The sequence below is a fragment of the Dasypus novemcinctus genome, chromosome 8 (assembly GCF_030445035.2).
Source record: "Dasypus novemcinctus isolate mDasNov1 chromosome 8, mDasNov1.1.hap2, whole genome shotgun sequence".
NCBI classification, from domain to species: Eukaryota; Metazoa; Chordata; class Mammalia; order Cingulata; family Dasypodidae; genus Dasypus; species Dasypus novemcinctus.
In genome coordinates, this window is record NC_080680.1 from 42,059,181 (window position 1) to 42,086,271 (window position 27,091).

General features: G+C 41.2%; 1 protein-coding gene across 18 annotated transcripts in view; it reads left to right on the forward strand.

Annotated features, from left to right (window-relative positions):
• Positions 1 to 27,091, forward strand: part of KANK1 (KN motif and ankyrin repeat domains 1) — a 236,545-nt gene that overhangs the window by 69,169 nt on the left and 140,285 nt on the right. For 6 of the 18 annotated variants that reach the window (XM_058301727.2, XM_058301738.2, XM_058301722.2 and 3 more), the window contains exons 2-3: positions 19,019 to 19,136; positions 19,617 to 19,651. The exons of 1 other annotated variant lie outside the window; for it this stretch is intronic. The gene's annotated coding sequence lies outside the window, so the exon portion shown is untranslated. Of the gene's footprint in view, positions 1 to 19,018; positions 19,137 to 19,616; positions 19,652 to 20,574; positions 20,618 to 27,091 lie in introns of all 18 variants that reach the window. 11 more of the 18 variants (XM_058301745.1, XM_058301729.1, XM_058301742.2 and 8 more) reach the window with 2 other exon arrangements.

Below are 27,091 nucleotides of genomic sequence, written 5' to 3' on the forward strand. Positions count from 1 at the left end.
TCTTTAAGACTTAACTCACCTAACCTTACAATGGGAGAATTGACCCCAAAGAGTGTTTTCATATTTTCTCCCATTCAGCTTTGTACAGGCAGAAATTTAAAGATTTCTTCTACGGGACATGACTTGTTTCTTCTAAGTCCTTTCCACACAGATTGGAGCCAACTTTTGGAAAACTTTTGCAGCATTTCCTCGTTTGGAAGTGCAATACAAATGAAGCACATGTGAAACCAGTTTATGTGTTTTATGTGACCATAGGAGTTTGTTTTTTTTTTTAAAGCAGCACTTAAAGTCACTTTCCTTATGGAACCTTGGTGCAGTATTGACTTATTTTAAAGCTTATTGACCACTTGGAGCGATGCCTGAGTTTGTCTGAGTTAGACCTGCAGTTTAGTTATTAGTTCCTGCAGTTTAGAAGGTTGCAGGCATCCTATAACTGTAAGTAGCCCATTGGTATTGAATTTAGAGTTAATTTTTAAAATTGGCTTAAAACTGTCCAGCATGGACAAAATTTATAGTTTCCTAAAGAGAGAGAACTAATATTTATTGAGTGCCAAAGTTAAAGCACTTTGCTTTATTTAATCTTCCTTCCCCTAGTATGTAACATATGATTATTCCCATTTCACAGAGAGGAAAATAAAGCTCAGAAGTAAGCTGACTCAGGTCGCAGACTCTAGTCAAATATGAGGTAGAAGTTCATCCTGTGTGATGATAGTGTATATATATATTTTTGTTAATGAACTATATGCAGGGTATGATGTTAAGCATTTTAGCAAGCTTTACCTTATTCATTCTCATCGTATTTGAGTCTCAGAGTATTTAGAAACAAAACAAAACAAAACAAAACAAAAAACAGTCTTGCAGACTGTTTAAGACCAAAGATAATAACCATTAAAATGTTTCCTTCCAATCTTTTGAATACTTTTGTTTAATCTGTTCAACTTCATATCCAATTTTCACTTTATAAACTAAGCATTTTCTCATCTTAATAAAAACTTGACAAACATATTTAATGTCTGCATAATAATTTAATAATAATTTAAGTTTCTGACTTTTTGCTGTTATAATAGTGGGATAATGCAAGTATTTGCCTAAACCTGTGGGGGTTTTTTTGGTTTGTTTGTTAACATGATTTCTTTAGTGGGTATTATCAGCAAAATTAAGGCGTCAGAAGTTGCAAACTTATTAAAAACAAGACAACAACCTGAAATCACTTAAATATCCCTGATACATTTTGTCAAATTGGTTTCTTTTTAAAAATGGGGCCAGTTGTCACTCATGGTGGTGTGTGAGTGCCTGTCTCGCTGTGGCTCTGCTGTGGGGTCCCGAGAGGCCCTTGGAGCAGCGATGCTGCTGGACCCGTTCTCTTCCCCCCCCTCCCCCTTCCTGCCCCCTCCTTCTCTCCCTTTCTTGTGTCAGTTCTGTTTTGAAAAGCATAACTTCATATTTCTGTGTTATTTATCATTCTCATATCTCCTTAGTATGTGTCATAGTATTTTCCTTATTTCAAATTGTATTCACTTTTATGTAGACTTGCAAGAGATTTAAATCTGATTGGATTTAACAAATTGAGTTGATTTCTCCCCATCATTTTGATAGGTACTTCACTTATTTTAAAAAATAAAACTACTTAGGGCTACACGTTGTCTATGGTTTCACCTCAACCACATCCCAGAAGATTTGATATGTAGGGTTCCTGTTTTTGTTACTTCTACATCTTCCTTACTCTAAGCCTTTTTATTTTCAAAATAGTCGATATTAAGATTTATGTTTCTTTGAAACAGTAATTACTTAGAAGAGTAGTTCCCCCCCACACACACACACACATTAGGGGTTTTTGTTTAAATGTCTGTTATTTCATGGTGCTTTTGTTTTGATCTGTTTGGAGAATGGCTTATCATTGCTACTTTGCAGAATTTATTGAATTCTTTGGCCTAGTTTGTTGTTATTGTTTGTAAATGATGTATGCACAACTGAAAACAAGCTTCTCTGTAGAGCACTTAGATTTAAATTTTAGAACCTGTTACTATAATTACAGTACTTGAAAATGTGTTGTCCTCGGCATTCCCTGTATATGGAGTCTTGGCTTGTTTTCCCAGCATGGTTAACAGTTTTGAGATAGCTGAGGCTCACTGTCTGGCTGTGTGTTACCCAGTGGGCCCCAGCTGGATATACTGCCTGCAATATAGAAATAAATCAAGGGACAGGCCCCTAGACACCTAACTTCTCTCTGACCAGTAAGTTAATCTGAGTGTTAGGGGAACGTTCATCATCATAAAAGGCAGAAATAATTTTCCTAATGCAGTTGATAAAATCAGGACACAATTGCTTCACACTTTTTATTATGGAGTCATTGGGGAGATTTATTTGTTTTTAAAACCTCTGTCTCCATTAACTTAGACCAATTGTAAAGCATTTGAAAATTTGTATGTTTTGAAAGTTTTAAAGTCATATCTATGAACAGAAACTGATTAGATAACAACTAAATTATGTTGCTTTTCATGTAAATTTTTAAAAATTCATTTTATTTCTCCCCCCACCTGTTGTTTGCGTTCACTATCTGCTCTGTGTCTGTTCGTTGTGTGCTTATTTTCTTTTTTTTAGGAGGCATGGGAAACTGAACCTGGGACCTCCCATGTGGTAGGTGGGTACCCCGCTGCTTGAGCTACATTCACTTTCCAATTTTCATGTAAATTTAATAGTCTTGTAAGAGCCCTTGGCTTATATGAGTCTTTATGATGTGAACATGTTTAATGTCTACATAACATTTTAATAATTTACCTTTCTAACTTTTTGCTGTTAAAAGAGTAGGCAGTGTGTTTTTGCCTAAATCTTTCTTTTAAAGATTTTTATTTTTATTTTTAAAATTTATTTCTCTCCCCTTCCCCCCCCAAGTTGTCTACTCTCTGTGTCCATTTGCTGTGTTTTCTTCTGTGTCTGCTTCTATTCTTGTCAGCACCCAGGAATCTGTGTCTCTCTTTGTTGCATCATCTTACTTCATCAGTTCTCCGTGTGGGCAGCACCACTCCTGGGCAGCCTGCACTTTCTTTTGCGCTGGACGGCTCTCCTTGTGGGGTACACTCCTTGCACATGGGGCTCCCCTACGCTGGGGATACCCCTGCGTGGCACAGCACTCCTTGCACACATCAGCACTGCACATGGGCCAGCTCCACATGGGTCAAGGAGGTCCTGGGTTTGAACCTTGGACCTCCCATGTGGTAGGTGGACGCTCTATCCATTGAGCCAAGTCCGCTTCCCGCCTAAATCTTTTTATTTTACTTCAAATATTGTTCCTTAGTATGTATTATTAAAGGTAGAACTAGGCCAGAAGTTACAAATTTATTTAGAAGAAACCAATAAGGGAAACAGATGTGGCTCAAACAGTTGGGCTCCCATACCACACAGGAGGTCCAGGGTTCGATGCCCAGGGCCTTCTGGTGAAGGCAAGCTGGCCTGGGTGGCAAGCTGGCCCATGCAGAGTGCTGGCATGTGTGGAGTGCAGGCCTGCACAGAGTATTGCCCACACAGGAGTGCTGCCCCATGCAGGAGTGCTGGCACATGCGGAGAGCTGGCACAGCAAGATGGTGCAACAAACAGAGACACAGGAGAGACAATAGGAGATGCAGCAGACCAGGGAGCTGAGGTGGCGCAAGAGAATGATCACCTCTCTCCCACTCCAGAAAGTCCTAGGACCAGTTTGCCGAGTCGCCTCATAAAAATACAAGCAGACACAGAAGAACACACTGCAAACGGACACAGAGAGCAGACAATGGCGGGGAGGGAGGAGAAATAAATAAATTAATAAATCTTTAAAAAAAAAAAACTGACAAAAACTATAACCACATTAAAGCTCCTTGATGCATTTTGCCGGTTTGCATCCTTGTGGTGTGGGTAGACCTAGCCCCCGGGGTGGGTTGATCCTTTCAGTGCTGCCCCCATCCCCCCGCCTGGCAGTGACTTCCAATAAGACCCAGCTCTGCTGAGTGGCCCTGTGTGACAGGGTAGTGTCATGTGTCTTCTCCACAAAAAAAGACATTGTTACCAAGGCAAACAGTGATACTTGATACATCTCTGTGTATGCCAGAGAAAAGCTTCACCAGAAGGCTGTTGACAATTGTTTGGAGTTACATAGTGTTTCTTTGACAACACATGTTAATAGTCTTGTTCCTATATCGGAGCCCTTCTTAAATGAAAATTCTGAACACGTATGCTAGGAAGATGTGATAAAAAGTCTTAGCCAGGAATAAATTGCTCATTAATACTTAGCAAAGGGAATCATGTGTTGTTGAACAAGGCACATTGCTTTTTTCCCCTTTTAATAGGTAAGGAAATAACCACACTTCACTTATTGAGTCAAAAGATATTTTTAAAAAACATTCCAAAAATAAAATAAAATGAGACATTGACCAAGTTATGCTCTCTGGTCCCAGGCTTTTATAGTCTCGTGTATTTACAATAAGAGACTTAGTAATTTGGCCTTTTAGGATGAATGGCAGAAACGCATTTGGAGCATTGATTCTCAGCTGAGATACTTAGACCCATGGAGTCAGGACTGTTTCTTAATTTATCAGAAAAATTAAAGGCATTTAAATGTAATTTAAAAGGCAGTAAATAGATTATTCAGGGAGAGAGGAATATGGGTTTATAAAACTATGCTTGAAGGCCTGGGACGCGCGTCTAGCCTGGCAGTACCCGCCGCCTGGGTCCAGGCGGGCCTGGTAAGGGTCCTTGGCCGCTGTGCCCATGGGGCTGTGTTTTCCTTGCCCTGGGGAGGCTGAGCCTCCCTTGCCAGACCTGAAAGAGAAAAGAGCAAAACTTGCAGAAGCTGCAGAGAGAAGACAGAGGGAGGCTGCATCTCAGGGCATTTTGGATGTTCAATCTGTAAAAGAAAAGAGAAAGAAAAAGGAAAGATTAGAAAAACAAATCACTACAACTGGACCCCCACCAGAAGGTGGACTTAAATGGACAGTTTCATAAAACATAACATGAGTGCAAGAGTCTACTACCAGTAACTTTAATATCTGCAATCAAGTGGACCTTCTCAATTTAATTTCTTTGAATAAAGGAAGACTCAGACTGTAACTTTAGTGTCTATAAACATAGCATTAAATCTGTATAGAAAATGTTGCAAATGCTTTTGATTTTTGAACTTAGTAAATGGCCAGTCTTCTCATTAAATACTTATTTTCCTGCATTTGCTCTTCTGCAGGCAGTGAGTATGTGCCATCTTTCAGCAGTTAAAGCATGGACATAAATGGCAAATATATATATATCTGCATGGAAAAACTATGCATATATCTGTGATACTAAAATTTTCAGTGATATCTTCTCTCCTTTATAGAATTGTCTAGCTATTTGTAGTTGTGCTATTTAGCCATATATCTGTATTTCCTTGTATTTGAAGACTTTTGCTTAAATTTATAGATGTAGTGCCTTTAAAACTGATCACCAGGGAAAACCTAGAAAAATCATTTAAAGGACTTTTGTGAAGGAACATTGTAAATTTTTATAACTTGCCAAGTACTGAATATTTGTGGACAAATGTTGAGTTTTTCTCCTAATTTTTATTGCTATAACTTATAAAATTAACATTTTGTTTTACATTAAAAAAATAAATAAAACTATGCTTAATAAGTATTTGATAAGATCCAGATTTTGTCTCATAAAATTAACTCTTAAGTCAACCAGGTGATATTTGCCCCAGTTTATATGTGGATCAAAGTATGGAACAACCTGGAAACATGGTTAGGCTTGTGTCTCTGCTGTACCACACAGGAGGTACCTGGGAAGAATGGGCCTTTTTTCCTTTTTTCTGGTGTTTTAGTTTAAAACAATTTGTAACTGGAAAGTCAGTATTAAATTAGTGTTTTCCCTCCAGTAATGCCTGTAGCTTATATTTGTGGTTGTAATTGTAACAGTGATTAAACAGTGATTAAAATATATAGTTTAGGGAAGTGGGACTTAGTCCAGTGGTTAGGGCGTCCGTCTACCATATGGGAGGTCCGCGGTTCAAACCCCGGGCCTCCTTGACCCGTGTGGAGCTGGCCCATGTGCAGTGCTGATGCGTGCAAGGAGTGCCCTGCCATGCAGGGGTGCCCCCCGCATAGGGGAGCTCCACACACAAGGAGTGCGCCCCGTAAGGAGAGCCGTCCAGCATGAAAGAAAGTGCAGCTTTCCCAAGAATGGTGCTGCACACACGGAGAGCTGACACAACAAGATGACACAACAAAAAGAAACAAAGATTACCAGTGCTACTGATAAGGATAGAAGTGGTCACAGAAGAACACACAGCAAATGGACACAGGGAGCAGACAACTGGGGGGGTGGGGGGAGGGGAGAGAAATAAATAAAAAAATAAATCTTTAAAGAAATAGATATAGTTTATGCTTTTTAAAGGACATTATCTTTAGAAGAGAAATTTTTAACATGTTAGTTCCTTTTGTGCATCAATACATGCTTTACCTGATGAGATGGCAAGGGCTATTTCTGACAGAGTGGTCTTTCCATCTTTTTGTCTCTTATTAAAAATTTCTGGAACTAGGTAAGATTGTATCAGATGGTGAATCTGAAACAAGGTAAGATAGTATCAAGTGGCAGATCTCTTTATAACTTGCTTTCTCCTTCTTTCCAGTCTTTGTCAATCACTATCTCAATCATTGTACTAATACAGTAAATTTGAGGTCTAACAGGAAGTTGTCTTTTTTTCTAACATGTTTTGGGAATAATATTTGAGCTGGCATATATATTGATTACTGGCAGGGATGGAAGAGAGCCTGACTTGCTGCATTTCTGGGTGTGCTGGTGATATGCTGCTGCTGTAAATAGTCTAAGCACTACGTTTATGTCCTAAGTGAGCTTGTGTCATTAACAATAAACAATCTTTATAGTCAAAGAATAAAAGATAATCCGTAAATATGAAGAGCTTAGATCAGTAAATTAAAATTTTGCCTTTCTAGACTCTAAATTTGTCCAATAATGAAACAGCCAGAAATAAGATAAATCACTGTCAGTGAGAGAAGGCAGTGAAGGTGGCAGGGATTAAGGAAGTCATGGGCATTGTTTTGTTTTTATATTAAGGAAAATGTTAAAACAGTTGACAGTCCTCTAATTCATCCCTTCCTCAGGTCGAGTGATATTTGCTTTAAAAATCCTGAGTGAAATGACTGAGGAATTATTTAAATTGGGATGGAAGTGGGGGGTGTAAGATGGTCATTCTGTTTATGTAATGGAGGTGATAAACACGCACACTTTGAAAATGTTTGATATTAGATTGTTTGACTATAGATGAACAACACACTTCTTGTTTTTGTAATTATCCTTAGCTTTCGTTAGAGGCTCTGAGTAGAAAGCTAGGCGTTGGTTAGGGGGGTAAGCCAGAGGGGACTGGCCAGAGGCATGCCCATCCATGTGTAACCTGGGTTTGACTTTATGGAAGGAGTCTTGTCCTAAAGAGGTAGGAGTCCCTGATGCCTTATTAACTTCATCTGTCCTCTCTGCTCTGGCAGGAAGCATTTGAAAGGTCCACCTCAGATCCACTCACAGGAATAATGACAGAAATTCAGTGCCTGTTACATTCCAGAAAGGCTAAGGAGCAGGAGGGTGGTGAGTGGGCAGAATGCCAGATGTCTTTGCTAAAATACCAGAGCCAGGCTCTGATAATTAATGAGGCTCGAGAGAACATTTCCTTGGCATAGTTTACTGGTTGACCCAGTTGACTGGGGCGCTCTGGGAAAACAGGCCTCACTTCCATTCTTTTCTCCTTAGATTAAAGTAAGATATTTATATGATTGTTAATATTGAAGTGAGCATCTGTACCACAATTCCACAAGGAGGAATCCTTTTTATTTGGTAATTCTTTATTTCGAGTGCTCTTTTTTTAAAGTGGGTTAGTATTTTAAATTGAAATCTGTGTGTATTTATTCGGTCTTTATACACACACAGTGGAACTTGATGAACTTTTTTTTTTTAATTCAGGAGGAAGAATCTATCAACTGTCACAAATATACCACATTAATGAAATATATTGTTAATGGGGGATGTGGGGGAGAAGGGTCTGTGGGAATCCCCTATATTTTTGATGTAACATTTACATAATCTAAAATTTCTTTAAAAATAAAGGAAAAACATCTTCTCAGATAATTCTGAATTTTGAGCAGAATAGCATTTGCTAGGTTTTTCTTTTTTTAAAAAAGCTACTGGGTTTTCTTCCATCTTGCCTAGTGAATGAGTGATGCAAAAGTGTTACAAATTATTTCAATTAAAACAGTCAACATTCATTTTTTTAATGATTTTTTTTTTAATCCCTCCTCCTCCTCCCCAGATGGTTCTCTTTGTCTGTCTGCTCATTGTCTGCTCGTCATCTTTAGGAGGTACCAGGAACTGAACCCAGGTCATCCCACGTGGGAGGCACGTGCCCAGCTCTGTGAGCCACTTCTGCTTCCTGTTGATTGCAGCATCTGCTTGTTGTGGCAGTTGCGGCATTTGCTGGTTTGCGGCATCTTGCTGGTTTGTAGCTTCTCTTGTTGCAGCATTTGCAGTGTCTGCTGGTTGCAGTGTCTGCTCTTTGCAGGGTCTTGCTGATTTGCAGAGTCTGCTCACTTTTGCACCTGCTCATTGTCTTTAGGAGGCACTAGAAATCAAACCTGGGACCTCCCATGTGGTAGGCAAGCACCCAGTTACTTGTGCCACATCCACTCCCTCTTAATGCCTTTTTTTTTTTTTTTAAGATTTATTTTATTTATTTCTCCCCACCCCCTTGTTGTTTGTACTTGATGTTTCTGTTCATCTTCTTTGTTTCTTTAGGAGGCCCAGGGAACCAAACCTGGGACCTCTGATGTGGGAGGCAGGCGCCTAATCACTTAAGCCACTACCATTCCTTACTTTGTTGTGTCTCTCATGTTTTTCTTCTTGTGTCTCTTGTTGCATCATCTTGTTGTGTCAGCTTGGCGCCTGTCCGTTGCGCCAGCTCACTATCTTTAGGAGGCACTGGGAACTGAACCACAGCCCTCCCATGTGGTAGGCGGGAACTCAGTCGCTTGAACCACATCAGCTTCTCTTCAATGCTTTTAAAGAGATTTCTGTTTCACCTAATAAATCAATTATCAAACATAGTGTTCTAGTTAACTCCAGGGAAGGAAAGGCTTAAGCAATAATCTTAACAAGAGCATCTCCAAGTGTGATCCCTAGATGCTAATGCATCATTAGCATCACCTGGGAGCTTGTGAGGAATTTAAATTCTTAGGCATTCACCAGACTTACTGAATTAACCTCTGTTGGTGGTGGGTCCACCTATCTGTGTTTTTGGAAAGCCCTCCACATAATTGTGATTCACTCTTAGAAGTTTGGGAACAATTGGCTGAATAAAACGATCTTTTTATATAGAGCACAGGCCTCCCTTAGGATTGTATCAGGTTAAATGCTCAGGGGTTCTGCGGTGATGGATCTCCTTGGGGTCTGTGGATATAGGGGGTAGGAGGCAGTAGGGCAGTGTCTTGGGAGACGGTGGTATAGGTATCTTTATTAGGCCCTCGAAATCCCGCTTTTCAAGGTTCGGACAGAAAATAGGTAGGGAACCGAAGCGCAACTTAAGGTGATTTGTTTCTGATATACCTGGCACCAAATACGAGGTCTCCGGCGTTCAGTCCTCTCCCACTCATGTGTGCCTTGGGCCTTGGGTGCTCCACCTTTTCATAGTTGTAATTTGGGCCTTAAGAGGAATCTGAGCCGTTGGCTTTGTTTTTTTTGATTGGCAGTGACTGGCAGTTGATATTATTTTCTTTTTTGGGCTGTGCATGCTTTCAAGGAGTGTATAGAACAGCTTCATGCTAAACTTGGTGCTTCTTTCTGGAACACTAATTTTATCTCAGGCTTGCGAGGAATGGGAGAGACCTTGTTTCTCTTGTAAAGCATTATATTCCCTGTGCCTGGCATGTACCAGGTACTTAGTAGGTAACTGTTGATGAATTTCTGTACTCAGCAGCAAGAACACACCATCTCCTAGAGAGCTGGACAGTGGTTTTCAAAATGGGATTCCTGGACCAATACTATCAGCATCATCTGGGAATTTGCGGCAAATGCAAATTTCTCCAGTCCCAACCCAGCCCTGCAGAGTCAGAAATTCTGGTGGTGGAGCCCCCACCTCAGTGTGACACAGCCCTCTGGTGAGGTTGATGCAAGCTAACATTTGAGAGGCACTGGTTTTAGTCATGAGAAGTAGGGTTTGTCTTTTTTTTTGTACTTTTTATTATGCATTTCTGGAAAAGCAACGATGTTTTGCATTTACATTTCGGAGGTAGAATACCCCGAAGCTCGTAATGACATGTCTGAAACACTTGACAGTTGGTGCTTGTAGCTGATCATTACCTGCTTGCCCATCATTTCCTCACTGTGCTGTGTCCAGCTCCTCTCCCCCTTCTGCCTCTCCCACTGGAGTTGGTCACTTCCTCTGCCAAGAACTGAAGGACAGAGAAATGCTGGAAGATAAAGAACTCTATCCTGGGGCTTGTGGTTTGAAGGTAGAACTGAGTCAAAGGGCAACCCCATCAGAGAGGAAATCACTTTCTGCATGTTCTCTCACGTGCCTGCTCTCTCTCACAAACACACCATTGACCTTTGTTTTCTTTGTTTTAAGTAGAAATAGTCTGCTTACGCTGTATACCTAGATGGAGAGTAAGGAAACATGCTTTGAGCAACCATATCCCTTCCTTCTTATACAACCTTTCTGGTATGTTTTTCTCTTTTGGCCTTTCCTATGTCACAAAGGGTAAAAAATTATATATACTAGCAGCATATTTTAAATGGGTAGGCAGCCAGTTAAGTGTTTCATTTCTCATTAATCCTAAGCAAGAAAAGTTTTTTTTTTCCTGGACCCTATGTAAGAAATTTTTAAAAAATTAAATATATCTATTTTGATTTTCTTCCCTTTGGAACAGTTCAGTTTAGGAATGTATCTTATGTTCATTTTTTTAAACATACCTAGTTTCATAAGCAGCTAAATTTATAGAGTGTTGCAGAATCAAAGCAGGTTTTTAAGGAAAAATCAAGTATGACAATTGATGTTAAAATACCCATGACCACATTGGGCTATTCTTTGATATTTCAAGAAATTGTACTTGGAGGTTTACGGGAGAAATTATTGCAAGCTCTGCCATTTCTCTGTCAGAAAACTGATATTACCATAGGCAACCGTTTTCTCCCACCTCTAATGCTTAACTTTTATTTGAAATGTAGGCCCAAGCAGGCTATGCTAAGAATTCTATCTTTATGATCACAGTCACAAGCCTCTACGAGGGGAGGGACCTGAGAGCTGAGCACCCTGTAACTCTAGGAGTTTTATTATTATCTCATGATTTAATAAAATGTCTGCAACTGAAAATGGAGAGAAATTGACTATATGCTGATTTGAATATATATATAAGAGCTGAAGTAAAGCATTCAGGATGTACTTCTAGAAAAATAGGGTTCACTGAGGCAAAATTTGGCTGGGGAAGGCACACGGCACCTGGAGGGACGGAGAGATCTGGTCAGTGGTGGGGTGTTCCCATTTGAGGGTTGGGACCATACCATGACCCCACCTGCCCCCCCACTCCAGATAAGGCTCAGGGAAGGGTCCACTCCCCTCTGCTCTGATTTAGGGTTAACTCAGCAGAGATGATTATTAACTTGGTGCGCTGGTGTTTTGGGTTGAATTGCCCCTCACCCCCCCAAAAAAGATGCATTGAAGTCCTTCGTTCTTAGTACCTATGAATGTGACCTTACAGCTGTTGTTACAGGGTCATTACAGATGGAATTAGTTAGGTTAAAATGAGGTCATGTTGGAATAGTGTGGGCCCTTAATACGACCGGTGTCCTTTTAAGAAGGGGAAAGGGACTGAGATCCAGGGTCAAAGTCCACATGAAGATGGAGGAGGCAGAGGCTGGAGCGATGCCTCTACAAGCCACAGGACATCAAGGATTGCCAGCATACACCAAAGCCAGGAGAGGCAATGGAGGATTCTCCCCACAGATTCCAGGGGAGTGTGGCCCCGCGACACCTTGATTTTGTACTTCACCCCCAGAACTGTGAGACAACACATTTTTGTTGTTTTAAACCATCCAGATTGTGGTATTGTGTTACAGCCCTAAGAAACTAAGGCACCTTGTAATAGGGAAGGGTGGACTTCATTTGGGAACCTTTGGCTGCTAGGAATGGAGTATTTCATCATAAGAATACTGAAGCTCTCCAAAGAACCCAAACTTCTTGGAGAAAACTGGACTCAAAAATGGAAGGGAACTGGATGTGGCTCAACTGATAGAGCATCCGCCTACCATATGGAGGGTCTAGGGTTCAATCCCCAGGGCCTCCTGACCCATGTGGTGAGCTGGCCCATGTGCAGTGCTGCCACGCACAAGGAGTATTGTGCCACGCAGGGGCACCCCTGTGTAGGGAGGCCCCACATGCAAGGAGTGAGCCCCTCAAGGAGAGCCACCCTGTGTGAAAAAAAAAAGCTCAGCCCTCGCAGGAGTGGCGCCACAAAGACGGAGAGCTGATGCAGCAAATTGATGCAACAAAAAAGAGATGCAGTTTCCTGGTGCCACCTGACAATGCAAGCAGATGCAGAAGAACACACAGTGAATGGACACAGAGAGCAGATGACAGGGGGAGGGAGGAGAAATAAATAAAATAAATCTTAAAAAATAAAAAGGAAAAGCCCAAGGAACTTGAAGACCCCAGTGTTCTCTGGGCTTCAGCCTTCCTTTTCTGGCTCTGGCTGCTCTGGAGTACTCCTGCATCTGGAGCCTGGTGGGCAGCTCCTCAGTACCAGTTTCAAAGCCCCAGGGGAGAGGGTCTTGCCCAGCTTGGCCAGTGGGCTGTGGCTGGAGTGTGCTGGGAGGCAGTGTGGGAGCCCCACCTCTGACCCTGTGGCCCGTCAGAAGATTCCAAAGAAAGGAGTAGCTTGCATGGAGGGGACAAAAACATCCCCCCACGCATACCATTAACATGTCGCTGTGGGGTTATTCATTAACCACTCGCTCTGGGGGAGTGAGTATTCATCTTTGGCTTCTAGAAAATCTGAATGCAGGACCTGAAAAACCTTCAGGCCAGACTGTGAATGATGGTCATGGATTATGGTAAAGTTTCCAAAGTGACTTTACCCTGTGAGAGCTTTTGTCGGGCAGCAACGAAAGCCTGTACTGACACCTGTCTCCATCAGCATGGGCCATTTGAACAGCATTGCTTACAACCAAGACTGGAACTGCTGGTGAAATGTCTGCGTGGCACAAAAGCTTTCTCAAGAATCTCTGCTCTAGAAACATTCTTTTTTCTGAATAACATTCTGATCCACCAGTGGAAGCCAATAAAGTTTAAACAATATTGTCAGAAAAATATATAGGTTGCTAGGTATTAACCCTACTTCTTTCATTAACTCATTTATTCCCTCCATTGTTAATTTGAAGTTGGCAGGGACGCTAGTCTACAAACTCAGAAAAATATTGTATATTTGTAAATCATTTTAATTTTGACTCCAAGCTTCTACTCTTCTGGGGTGGCAAAAAAAACCTCTTTTTTGTCTGTTTTAAAATTTTTTTTTATTCTAGTAACAAATATACAACCTAAAATTTCACCTTTTAACCACATTCACATATATAATTCAGTGCTGTTATGCCACCATTCATTACCAAAACTTTACAATCAACCCAAATAGAAATTCTGTAAAATTTAAGCCTCAACCACCCCTTTCCTTACCCTCAGCCCAGCCCCTGGGAACCTGTGTTTTAGATTCTGACTCTATGAGCTTGCTTTTTCTAATTATTTCATATCAGTGAGCTCATACAAGATTTGTCCTTTTGTGTCTGGATTTATTTTACTCAACATTTGTCTTCAAGTTTCATCCATGTCACGTGCATCAGAGTGTTGTTTTTTTGTTGTTGTTAATTAAAATTTTTAAATTTTATTTTAAAGAAACTTTAGATGACATAAATGTTACATAAAAAATAAAGGTTTTCCGTATGCCCCACTCCCTTCCGCTCCCACACATTCCCGCATCAACAACCTTCCTCATTAGGGTGATAAATTTGTTACAGTTGATGAACACATATTGAAGCATTGCTACTAACCATGGATTACAGTTTACATTATAATTTACACTCTATCCTTTTTAATACTGAATAATATTCTGCTGTATGTTTATTCTGTATTTTGTTTATCCATGTATTGTTTGATGCACACTTGGGTTGCTTCCATCTTTTGGCAGTTGTGAATGATGCCACTGTGAACATGTGAACAGTGTGCAAGCACCTGTTTGAGTGCCTGCTTTCAGTTCTTTTGGGTCTGTACCTAGTAGAGATTGCTAGTCTCAGTTGCTTGCTTGCTTTATTAATTAATTAATTTATTTTTGTTGTCTCTTTCTCACACCAGCCTCCCAGTGGTATGCCAGGCAGGCCCTGGCCTTCGTCATCTGTTTGCACTGGTCCTGCTGTGTCTGGCCATGCATGAGACTGGGGATGCTTTGTCCCAGCTGGGAGGCCAAGCCCAACACCTGGCCATGCGCTGGCAGTCCCTCCCACCTCTGGGGGTGCACCGGGGAGCAGGCGTGACCCTCTGCTGCTGAGTACTGCGCCTGTTCTCCCCCGGGAGTCTTGGCTTAGCCTGGGGGATATGGCTCACTTCTCAAATTCCTCCTTGAAGTCCTGCCACAACCTCCTGATGCAGGAAAGCCAGTGCCCTCTACCCAACTGAGTGAGGAAAATTCAGAGAAAGACATCCTGCCCCACAGTCAGTCACTAGTGAAGTGTTGGCTGCCGTCGAGCAACAGTCACCCTCAGCTGACAGTGAGGCTCGTCTGCTCTCCATCGCGGTTAGGTGGCTCTGCCTGCCCCAGACCGGTAGCGGTCTTGAGGTGTTTTTTGTTTGTTTGGTTTTGTTTTTTTCTCTGGCTGTTTCCAATGTCTTTTTGGAAACCTGCCTGTCCCAGAATAATAATCTTCAAATTCGTAAGTATTTTCTATAAAATCTTCAGTGAATTAATAAAAAAAATATGAGGAGAGGTTTCCTTGTCTTTTTTCTGGCAATGGGCAATTTAGTTCTATTGATATTCCTGGAGGGAGGAGGGACAAAAACCATCTACCTGGCTTACTTAACACTGCACTTCTGCCCTCAGAATCCTCAGACGCAACTAATTTTGAGGGCACCAGTTTCCTTCCTTGTGCCACCTTAATTTTGCCATGATTTCAGATACCACTTAGTCCATGACATAACTAATGCTTTAAAAACAATATTTTGTTTAGGTTAAATCAAGGGAACTCTAGAAGATGTCAAAGCTTGTCCATAACATTAGTAAGAATGTGCTGTCTTCAGCAATCACCGTATTATGGTGGATCTGTAATTCTTCATTCTTCTAGTATTTCAGTACAGGCTGTACATAAACATGTACACAGTACAGTGTTGCTTTGCCCCGACAAAAGCAGAGGTTCAGGTGTATGTTCTTTCTATAGATTTCACTGGTATTTCAGCAGTTGAAGGACCTTTTAAGGGTGTTTGAAAGGTTGGAATTAAAAGTATTGGTCAGGGGGTTAAGTTCGTGGTAGCTGATAAAGTGGCCTTGGTTCCTTGCCAGAAATACTTATCTTGCTACCAGGATGGCACGTAATTGTGAAGTTGTGTCATGGGGAGGAGGAAGAGAGTTTACCAGAGAAACGTAAAAGAAGGGCTGGTGCAGAAGCCAGTAACCTGGTTTACTTATGGTGAAGAAATTGGAGTAATCCTAGGACTGCTTTTAAGGAAGAACTATTACTAAAAGCACAGCTGTGACTAATTACTAATTCTGTTACCACAGTTTAGGATTAATGCAATGCTTGTTTGTAAAAGTCAAGATCAAATTATAGCTTTTTTTTTTTTAAAGATTTATTTATTTATTTAATTTCCCCCCCTCCCCCGGTTGTCTGTTCTTGGTGTCTATTTGCTGCATCTTGTTTCTTTGTCCGCTTCTGTTGTCGTCAGCGGCACGGGAAGTGTGGGCGGCGCCATTCCTGGGCAGGCTGCTCTTTCTTTTCACGCTGGGCGGCTCTCCTCACGGGCGCACTCCTTGTGCGTGGGGCTCCCCCACGCGGGGGACACCCTTGCGTGGCACGGCACTCCTTGCGCGCATCAGCGCTGCGCATGGCCAGCTCCACACGGGTCAAGGAGGCCCGGGGTTTGAACCGCGGACCTCCCATATGGTAGACGGACGCCCTAACCACTGGGCCAAAGTCCGTTTCCCAAATTATAGCTTTTTATTCTCTTTGGAAGCCTGTTATGTTTTTTTTCTGAAAAGATAAATAATAACACCTCGATCACAGCTCATCATAAGGACTGAAGGAATAACAGTAATAAATGCTCAATAAGCAGCAACAGTTATTTTTGTTCTATTTATTCCTTCCACTCATGCACTTTAACTGCATTTTCCTTAATCCTCGAAATAGTCCAGTGAAGTATGGGTGTTTCCATTTTAGAAGTAAAAACTAGGAAAGCTATTGGTATACGTATGACACAGTTCATCTATATTAACATTCTTATATATGAAGGATGCTTCAGGATCCTTATGATAAATCCCTTCATTTGGGCTCTAATGGGCTTGAATTTGTTTTGCTCCTTGGAGCCAAAGTTTCCCAATGAATAGACCACGCTGACTCTGATGAGGGTACTAAGTTAATAATATCCTTAATAAATGAAGAGGTATTACAAATCAGTAAGATGAACAGTAGTAGGAAAATGAACAAAGAACATGAACAGGAGGTGCAAAACAAAAAATGTTCAACTTAAAGATATGCTGATTAAAATGAAATTTTTAATCTATTAAATTGGATAACTTAAAAGTAATACTAACCAGTGTTAGGGGGAGCTAGAGAAGTGGGTACACTCTCAAATACCACTAGAGCATGAGCTGGGTCAAACAATTTATAGGACAGTTGGCAACAATATCAAATCCTTGTTCTTAGAACTCACCCCAGGCTCCACAGAAAGGCCGCAAGATGGTTGATGATGGAACAAGATCTTTGTAAGCATCTCCACAGAAAAATGATGAACTTAATAAAAGCATTTGTGGAACTGATAAAAAAAATACTGGCTTTGTAAAAACTCTTGATATGATCCACACTGAAGTGAAAAACTAACTTAAAATAATCAGAATAGTTTTTTTCCCAGCTGGACAACAATGCTCAATAAACATGAAACAGTGGACAATAACATTAAGGTGGTATTAAACTGTTTGGAAGGTGGGCCCTGTTGGGGCTATGGATCCGAGCTGGGCCTTGACCACAAGGAGGCTTGGGATGGACAAGGGATAAGAAAGGCTCTCTCTTGCTTGGGGAATGGTAGGTGGAAAGATGGGGTATACGAATATGTGTTCTTTGGGACATAATAAGACCGGAGGTGTTTGCTGGAAGTTAGAGGGAGATAAAGTAGTGCTGCATTGTAGAGGAACCTGAAAGGTAGTAGAGGAGTTTATATTTGATGGAACGGAAAATGATTGCCATCACAGATATGAATGTAAGAGAACGTTAGGGTTGGAAGTTACGTCAGGCTAGAGAACTTTAGTGTCCTGCGAGTTGGGTTGGAAATAACTAATATTTGTTGAGCATCTGAAATGTGTCAGACACAAGACCTCATTGCTCTTATTCTTAGAGCAACGTTAGAGACAGACACGATTCCCATTTTATGCAGAAGGAAATTGGGTTTTGAGGAGACATAATGTAAGTCTTAAGTTCTGTCTAACGGGAGGGCCAGGATTCAAGTCCAGGGGGATCTGATGCCAAAGCACAACGATGGTGGAGAACATTGAATTCAGACCTTCATTTTACAGTCAAGAAAAGTGAGACCCTGGTTCTTGGTTACACGGGAAAAAGGATGAAAGCAGAGTTTGAGGGCCCTTGACCTGCAAGCGTGAATAAGAGCTGGTGATCTGCAGAGAGAGGCCGAGTTAGAGGCTGTAGCAAAACAGGTGGAGGATGCTGGAGTATTTGGTGACAGTTGTGGTAGGGGTGAAAAAGACGGGGTCAAGAGCAACAGCAGGGCGGCGGACTTGGCCCAGTGGTTAGGGCGTCTCTCTACCACATGGGAGGTCCACGGTTCAAACCCCGGGCCTCCTTGACCTGTGTGGAGCTGGCCCATGCACAATGCTGATGTACGCAAGGAGTGCCCTGCCACGCAGGGGTGTCCCCTGTGTAGGGGTGTCCCCTGCGTAGGGGAGCCCCACGCGCAAAGAGTGCGCCCCATAAGGAGAGCTGCCCAGCGCGAAAGAAAGTGCAGCCTGCCCAGGAATGGTGCCGCACACACGGAGAGCTGACACAACAAGATGACGCAACAAAAAGAAACACAGATTCCCGTGCCGCTGACAGCAACAGAAGTGGACAAAAAATATGCAGCAAATAGACACAGAGAACAGACAACTGGGTTGGGGCGGGGGCGGGGGGGGGAAGGGGAGAGAAATAAATAAATCTTTAAAAAATAAAAAAGAGCAACAGCTCTGTCAAGTTAACGTGGTGATGGACTGATTTGGATGGGGGGATTATGGCGAGGAATGACTTGTACACGTCCAAGGTTTTAATCCTGGGGGTGGTAGTATGTCCTTGGTGGAGCCAGTTTTAAGGGAAAGGCCATGTGGTCTGAATTTGAAGTGAGCGACATAAAAATATAAAAATCAGATGGCTTCCATGAGCTGCCTATGTACTTATCAGAAAATGTACAGAGGAGGACAGTAACAGAACTGAAAGGTTAAAGGCTATAGGGAGCCTTTTCTTTGAAGTGAAAGAATTACCCCCCGAGCTAGTGACTAGCTTTTACCTAATCTGTTATAAAGGGAGCCTCATATTTGCACGATATCCCGGGTTCCCTTTTTATTCTGTTCTCTCCCCTCCATCCTAACATGAAAGTGGTATAACTGTGCTTTGATTTCTAAACTGCAGAGCTGTCTCTTATAACGGATCCCCTCTCCTGTAGGTATGGAGCCTAGAAAGGAGTATTGCTCCATCACATTTCTCTCAACAAGATTCTTTTTCTTCTCAGAATGATTGTCAATGCACTGGATGGACTGAACTATTAAATTGCTTCCATCTTTGACCACACTGTGAAATAGTCCATGGAGTTGAAATATTGCAGCAATTTCTGACCTTACATAGTTGAGGTAAGGTATACTTTTTTTCCATATAGCTATCATGGAGTTGTCATGTTTGTCTCCTTTAATTTTTTTAGAGACATTAATCTGTTCTCTCCCCCTCCTTTTCAAGCTCTAATAATCTACTTAGAGTGCTCTTATCTGAAAATGTGTAAGAGTGCAGAAAAGGTTTTTATATGATATATGAGCAGGCTGTTTGAAGAAAAAAGTTGAAAATGTATTATGCTTCAGATTAAATCAGTAAAAATACCCATATCCATAAATACAATGTGCTAGATTACACTAGAGAAATTTAATAGATCAAAAGGATTATTATTAAGGCTACTTGAAGAAAATGGGAATACTTCAATATTAATACGTTGCTGGCTTTATTCTAGTAAAGAAAATCTATAAAATACAGAGAAGTTAAAAGAATAGAAAACTTAATTGTTCCATTTCTGGAGATAACCTAGGTTAAATTCTTACTACCTTATTTTCTTATTATTTTAGGGATGTGTGTGGTGTGAATTGCTAGATTTCTGCAAGTAAGTATCATCACCTGCTTGCTCTGTACCAGGTCCTATGCTAAACACTTTACTAATAATTTGTTAAGACTCACAGCCCTGTAAGGTTGCTATTTTTCTTCATTTTACATGTAAGGAAATCAAAATTCAGATAAATTAAATGACTCACCTATGTTTGCACAGCTAGTGAGTGACTCACTCAGGATTAGAATCCAGGCCAGTCAGATACCAAAACCTTTATCAGTGAACTTTAAAAAAAACAAAACACATATTTTGCCTTAACACAGTGGTTCTTAACTGGTTTCATTACATGAACCCCTTTGCCCATCAGGCGAAAACCACGGGCCCCTTACTAAGTCCACACTACACTGTGTAGTGTTTAATAACTATATCACACCCACACCAACACATTGCCACAAGAATACTGTTTTATTTTAATTCCAGTCCAAGCTCATGGACCCCTGGTTAAGAATCCCTGCCTTAACAGAATGGTTATCCTTTTTTTCTACAGCATCATTTTAAATGCATTAGTATTTAGTTACAGATATGCAGTAGTTTTTCTACCCCAATCTCCTTTTGTTGGACATTTATATTGTTTCTCTTTTATTTATTTTTAGAAACAACATTGCAGTGAGCATATGTTGTGTACATTCATAATTATTTCCCTAAATTTCTACAAGTGGCATTGCCGGGTCAATGAATGTCTATCTCAGGCTTTTGATGCACTCTGCTAAATTGTCTTCTCAAAAGGTTGTACCAGTTTATAGTTTCACTTATAGTATATGAAAGTGCCTGATGACCTCAAGCCCTCAACAACACTTGTAGTTAGCAGTTTGAATAATTTGCCTTTCTGAAAGATTCCAGATGTCTTCGTTCAGGCCTATATTATCTCCTACATGCACTGGTAGCCATGGCCTCTTTACTGACTTCTCTCTCCACCCCAGACCCCGGATTGCTCCTGAAGGCAGTGCAGGAGACTGGTTAAGGGTATGGACTCTAGAGTGAACTTGGATTCTAGTCTTGGTGCTACTCTGCCTCAGTTTCCCCATCAATAAAGTAGAAATAATAATAAAACTTCCCATGTAGGGATGCTAGCTGATGGTCCACGTTAAGCACTTTAGAATAGTGCTGACTCTTGGGCATGCTCAGTGATTGCTGGGTTAGCACTACTGTCTTCCCTAAGTTGATGACCATATAATTAAAAACGCAAAGATTATATTTGTTTGAATGAAATATGTTGCCAAATTAGTAATTTGCTGACATCAAAGTGTTACTAGTGTGAACACTGTGACCAACCCAAATAACACCTCCCTGCCTCGGTGATGCTGAAAGGTCAAGGATAATGAGGTGAGAGTAATAACAGGAGTAACTCGCACGTTAAATGCTCACTGGGCACTTTCGCATGCATTATTTCATTTGAGCCTCATGGTGTACCTGTGAGGGAGGTGGAACAGGTACTATTAACCTTGATTTACTGACTTGGAGGAATTAAGTGACTTGCTAACTTACAGTCATGTAACTGGGTGTGTACGCTGGGTTAAATCCTTAGTCTCACTGCTTCATAACCTAAGGATGAACCGAGGAGGTACAGGTGTAGGAAAAGGAAGGAGTAAATGGGAGAACCTCTGGGAGGAGGCAGCAGCATTGGGAAAAGGATACTTGGACATACCGAAAGTGGCCAGGGGGCCCAGTGGAGAAAGAGGGAGGGGAGGAAGTAAAAAAAAAGAGAGGGGAAAATTGAGGGGACAACAGGAATGTCTAAGGAGATCAAGGAAGGAAGCCTTAATTGTTGAGGCGAAGAAGGAAGCCTTTTCTGGGACAGGAGGGAAGGAATGGATGGAATATATAGACTCCAGAGCTTTGAGGTGGAAAGGAACATTTGAGATGGCTCAAGTCTTATGGCCTGAATAAAACTTCTGAATAACGTAAGAAGGTTATTTGTTGAGAATAAATGTAGTAGGTTTGGGACTTTAGATACGAGAAGGGGAAACTAGACTAGCTCTTGCGTGAAGTGGGCCAGGGAATTAGAAAGCGCTGCCCAAGATGGTTGCTGCACATTAGGCAGGAGCCAGGTAATGTCTGGGCACCAGCTCTGTGGATTCTGCTTCACGGGCGCTGAGGATGTGTGCTTCGTACATATCCGGAACCACTGGTACCTAGGGATGTCTCAGTGTGAGCTAAGGGCAAGAGAGGCGCAGAGTCAATATAGGAAAGGAAAATTCCTCAGTCATCTGTAAAATGAGAAGTCACACTCGACTCTGAACACCAAAGTGACTGCCAGGCTGTGCTCCAATCCTGGGGTGCCTTTTGTTCAGGAGAGAACTACTGCAGGGGTGATATTTATACATACTGTATTCTACCCTCCACCCCCTTTTTTTAATCAGTGGAGAAACAAGGGGCATACTTCCTAGTTTTGGTTCTTTGGCCTTTGTTGAGGGCTGTGCTTATGGCCAGGCAGTGAGTAGGTGAAGCAGGGAGTTGGTAGACAGTTTCTGATCCGTAAAATGAGGCGTTGGACTAGACAGATGCTTCCAAGAGTCCCTTTTAACGATACCATTCTCTGATTCATCTCCAGTCTACACTGAGGCTCCTATTTGTGTCCTCCTTTACCAGACAGATGAGCATATCCATATTTTTATTTTTATGATTTTCTAAATGTTTTGCTAGGATATTTTGCTCACAATTAAAAGCAATGTATTCTGACTGTAGAAAATTAAAGATATACAGATAAATTTAAAAAGACCTGTTAAATGTCTTTTCAGAGATTTGTCTATGTGTATATGCTTAAATAAGATTTTAAAATTAAGAAATGCAACCTGCTTTCTCAATTGAGATATTGTTTATCTTTCACCATATTGGTAGTTACAACTGTGTAATTATTGAAGAATGATGAAGATTCTTCTTTAGGAATGCATTTTTTAAAAAATCTCCCTTTGGGCACTTATGTTAATGGACATCCTTCTAACTATTTTTGAATCCACTCTTGATTATTTTCTTTATTAAAAATCAGGACAGAGGTTTTTAATGTATTATCTGGAAGACTAAACCAATATATAGTGCAACTGAAATATGCAAAAGGTTTCTTCCTTCCCACACTCTTGTTAACATTGGATGGTGGAATTTAAAAAAAAACAAACATCCAGATTTACGGACAGATGAACATTTTTCACATACTTAGGAGTCATTTATATATTTTTTGGTGATTTTCTATTCCTGTCCTTTGCCCGTTTCTCCAAGGTGGTGGTTGGGATTTTATTGCTCATTTGCAAGAGAGTTTTTATTGTAAAATATCTTTTATTGTAAAAATACTATGTATGTTTTTACCTTTGAATTTTGTAGGTAGTGTTTTTAATTGTGAAGAAATATTTAATTTTAGGTAGTCAGTTTTTTCCCCTTGTGGTTTCTGGATAGACTAACTAGGAAGCAAGCATGCCTTGATATTATTCTCCCAGTCTGTTCTTCACATAGCAGAGCAATCTTGTTCATGTGTGGTCACATGTCTCACCCTTGCCTAGGCCCATTATTATTATTTTTTTAAAATATTTGTTTATTATTATTATTTTTAATTACATTAAAAAAATATATGAGGTCCCATTCAACCCCACCGCCCCCGCCCCCCACTCCCCCCACAGCAACACTCTCTCCCATCATCGTGATACATCCATTGCACCTGGTAAGTTCATCTCTGGGCATCACTGCACCCCATAGTCAATGGTCCACATCATAGCCCAGACTCTCTCACGTTCCATCCAGTGGGCCCTGGGGGGATCTACAGTGTCCCGTAATTGTCCTAGGCCCATTATTGCTTTTGCATTCCCATGGCCCGCAAGGCCTGGCATGATCTGGCTGTGTCTTGCCTCCATTCTCACCTTCTGTCACTCACCCTCAAACACTCTGTCCAGCCTCACTGGCCTCCTCTCCCTTGATGGAACATGCCAATTTTTCTGGTCCCAGAACTCTGCGGGTCCCTTTCCTTTGCTTGGAGCATGTGCTCACACGTACTTCTTGTAGCTAACTCCTTATTCAGAGAGGCAGCTCTGAGAGAGGACTCCAGGACAGGCTGCTTTGGCTCCTCCGCCTCCCCCGTGTACTACCGTGTGACCTTGGGCAAGACGCTTCACCCCTTCCTCACCTCTAAAATAGGGACCATCATCAGAATAGCACCCATCTCATGGAGTTGCTGGAGTAGGTGGGTTAAGCCATGAGGAGCCCTCAGAGCATGACTCTGCACACAGTAAGTGCACATCAGCTGTTGGCTATTAATGTCCTATTCATCACCTTTCAGGCTACAGCTTAAATTTCATCTCGGAGAGCCCATTTCCTGTCCAATAATGGTCATTCTGCCCAGTATTCTCTGTCTCAAAATTAGGTTTATTTTCCTTTGAGCACTTCCCAATCTGCAATTGTTATTTTTCATTTGTTACTTTTTTCTTATTTTTCCCTCTAGACTATAACTCCATAATGGCAGGTGCTGGTCTGTGCAGCAGCTCCAATGGCAAGATCGCATAGAAACTCACTCACTCACTCACTCACTCACTCACTCACTCACTCACACACACACACATTTTTGAGCTACCAGGGGCTGGGGATTGAACCTGGGATCTCATGTGTGGGAAGCTGGTGCTCAACCACTGAACCATATTGGCTTCCCTGAGTTGTTTTTTTGTTTGTTTATTTTTGCTTATTGTTTGTTGTTGTTTTTTCAGGAGGCACTGGAAACTGCATCCAGGGCCTCAAAGCTCCCTTGTAGGAGGTGGGTGCTCAGCAGCTTGAGCCACATCTGCTCAGTATATTTTGTTAATTATCAGTTTTATAGTTTCGCCTCTTTTGAATATTTCATCTGAATGGAAATTAGTTTGAAGTATAATTTAAGATAGGGGAACAAAGTTAATTTTTTCCCAAATGAGTAGCCAATTGCAGTTTTTATAATTCTTTTAAGAGAGCTCCAATTCAAACTATAGTCCTTAAGGACTATGGTTTTAGTTTGGTTTCTATTATTGGTTTTCCCCTCTTTGTTGTTTTGCAATCAGATGCATTCAGATGCAGAAACTGATCATTGACTTGAGCCAAATTCCTCATGAGCCTGCTGGACCAGTACCGGGAAGGATGCTTCCGGGGACAGCGTGACCCAGCTTCCAGGAGGAAGGAAGGCATAGTGTTACTGACATAGGTGTGCCCCGTGCTCCCTGGGATGCTGCTAGACCTGCTAGTAGCATCTTGTTTTAGATATTCAGCCTTTTTAAAAAAACTATTGAAACCTAGAAATTTCAACATTCCAATGACTAAATTACTTCTCCTAAACTTCCTCTTGATCTAGATGTGGGACAAAAATGCTCTGGCAGGCCACATGTTCTAATTTTGGATTTGGAAAATATTGGTCATCATTTTTTCTATATTTTAATCCTTCTAAAATTAAATTAATGGAACACATGCTCATTGTCTTGTATCCAAACAGTAAAATATGCATATAGGGAAAAAACATGTCGTGTGTCCCACCTTCCAGTCCCACCCCTTATATAACCACTGCTGAGTTTATTGAATAATCCTTTCAGACTTTTTTTTAAAAATGTGTAGTGAATAGGGAAACAGATTTGGCTCAAGCAATTGGGTGCCTGTCTACCATGTAGGAGGTCCAGGGTTCAATGCCCAGGGCCTCCTGGTGAGGGTAAGCTGGCCCACACAGCGAGCTGGCCCATACAGAGTGCCAGCGCATGCGGGAAAGCTGCCCCACGCAGGAGTGCCAGCTTATCTGGAGAGCTGGTGCAGCAAGATGATGCAACAAGAGACACAGAGGAGAGAAAATAAGAAGACATAGCAGAACAGGGAGTTGAGGTGGCACAAGAGAGTAATCACCCCTCTCTCATTCTGGAAGGTCCCAGGATCAGTTCCTGGGGCAGCCTGATGAGAATACAAGTAGACACAGAAGAACACACAGCAAATAGGCACAGAGAGCAGACAATGGGGGCAAAGTGGGGGGCGGGGATTAAAAAAAAGTGTAGTGAACATATTAGATTTTTTCACAACAAACCCAAATACTTGAATGCTTTTTCTGAATATTATCACAAACCTGCTTTCTTATACACATCAATGGGGTTTAAAAACACTTGCAGGCTTTTTTTTTTTTTGGTCTGGCAAAATCTTAGAGGAGTTTCTAATTGATGTTTTCCTAGAATTTTAAACACCAAGCCCTGCTTAGTTTCTGAGAATCACTGGATATAATCCTCCAGAGGGCAGGGGTTGAGGCACGTTTAGGAATGTGGTATATACTCTGATAACCATTTCCATCTAACTACAGAGGAAAACATGGGGGGACCTAAAATGGAAGCCAGGGGATGGAGTAGGGGGGAGAAAAATCGTCTAAATTAGTAGGGGTGAACATTTAGCTAAAATATTTTCAAGTAGTTTGATTACCAGGAAAAGGGACTGGCAGGGTGCTGTCAGGCTATAAACTTTTTTGTAACTTTGTTCTTCATCATTCTCTTCTGCCTTTTTTTTTTTTTTTTTTTTTTGGCCTGTGAGAACAGAAGGTTAGTTTGGGGAGGGGTCAGGTGGGAAGCATGGTGACTTACCGGGCTGTGCCCTTGAGACCAGCTTTAGAAAGCGTGCAGTTGACTGCCCTGGGTTCTGATCTATGGCCCTGCAGTCCAGAGAACTGTAAGGTCTTTTTAAGTGATGGGGGCCCTGGGCTTCTTATGCAAAATTGCACTTGTCTGGGTTCTCCACAGGGCCCACCTTATTACACTAGAGAGGCAAGTTCCATTGCTTAAGGGGACAATTTACTGCCATGGGCTTATCTCCTTGTTTTAGCTCTTTATGTTTTTCTGACTCTTAATAAAATGTGAAGTCACAAAGCAATTAAATAGTATGTAGTTTTCAGGCATGAGGTGGAGAAAGGCTAACCAGGGGGAAAAGGCTAACATGATTGACAGAGGCTTGCTGGAGATTTACATTGAGAATAACTCGTTCTTCAAAACTTTCTTCACTTTCTTGTGGAAATTATGGGGTAAATCATATACCAGGAGAATGGATGATTAAAAGTGTAGGAGTTATGATTTCTTTTTGACTTTGTAAATCTCTAAATCCTCCACCTTAACATAGAGTTCTCATTTCAAGATGAGAACCAGTATTGCCGAGGATTAAAGTGAATCAGAAACACTCTAAAATATTAAATTATTAGTAAGCTTGAGACTGTTTGTATTGTTTAGAATTTCTCAAGATACAGTGATGGAATGAAGTAGAGAATTGATTTTAAATTTGTCTAAATTCAGATCTACAAATACAGATATTTTTGACTGTTGAAGAATGGGATTTCAAGTCTTAGTTTCTAGAATTAAAAACAATTGTGTTAGCAATTTTTACTATTGACACTTAAAATGAGGAAAAACTGTTAACATTTAGATATAAACACCTGAAAATTTAAGATACACTGACCCTCTTCTACCTTCCACTAACATTTAAAAT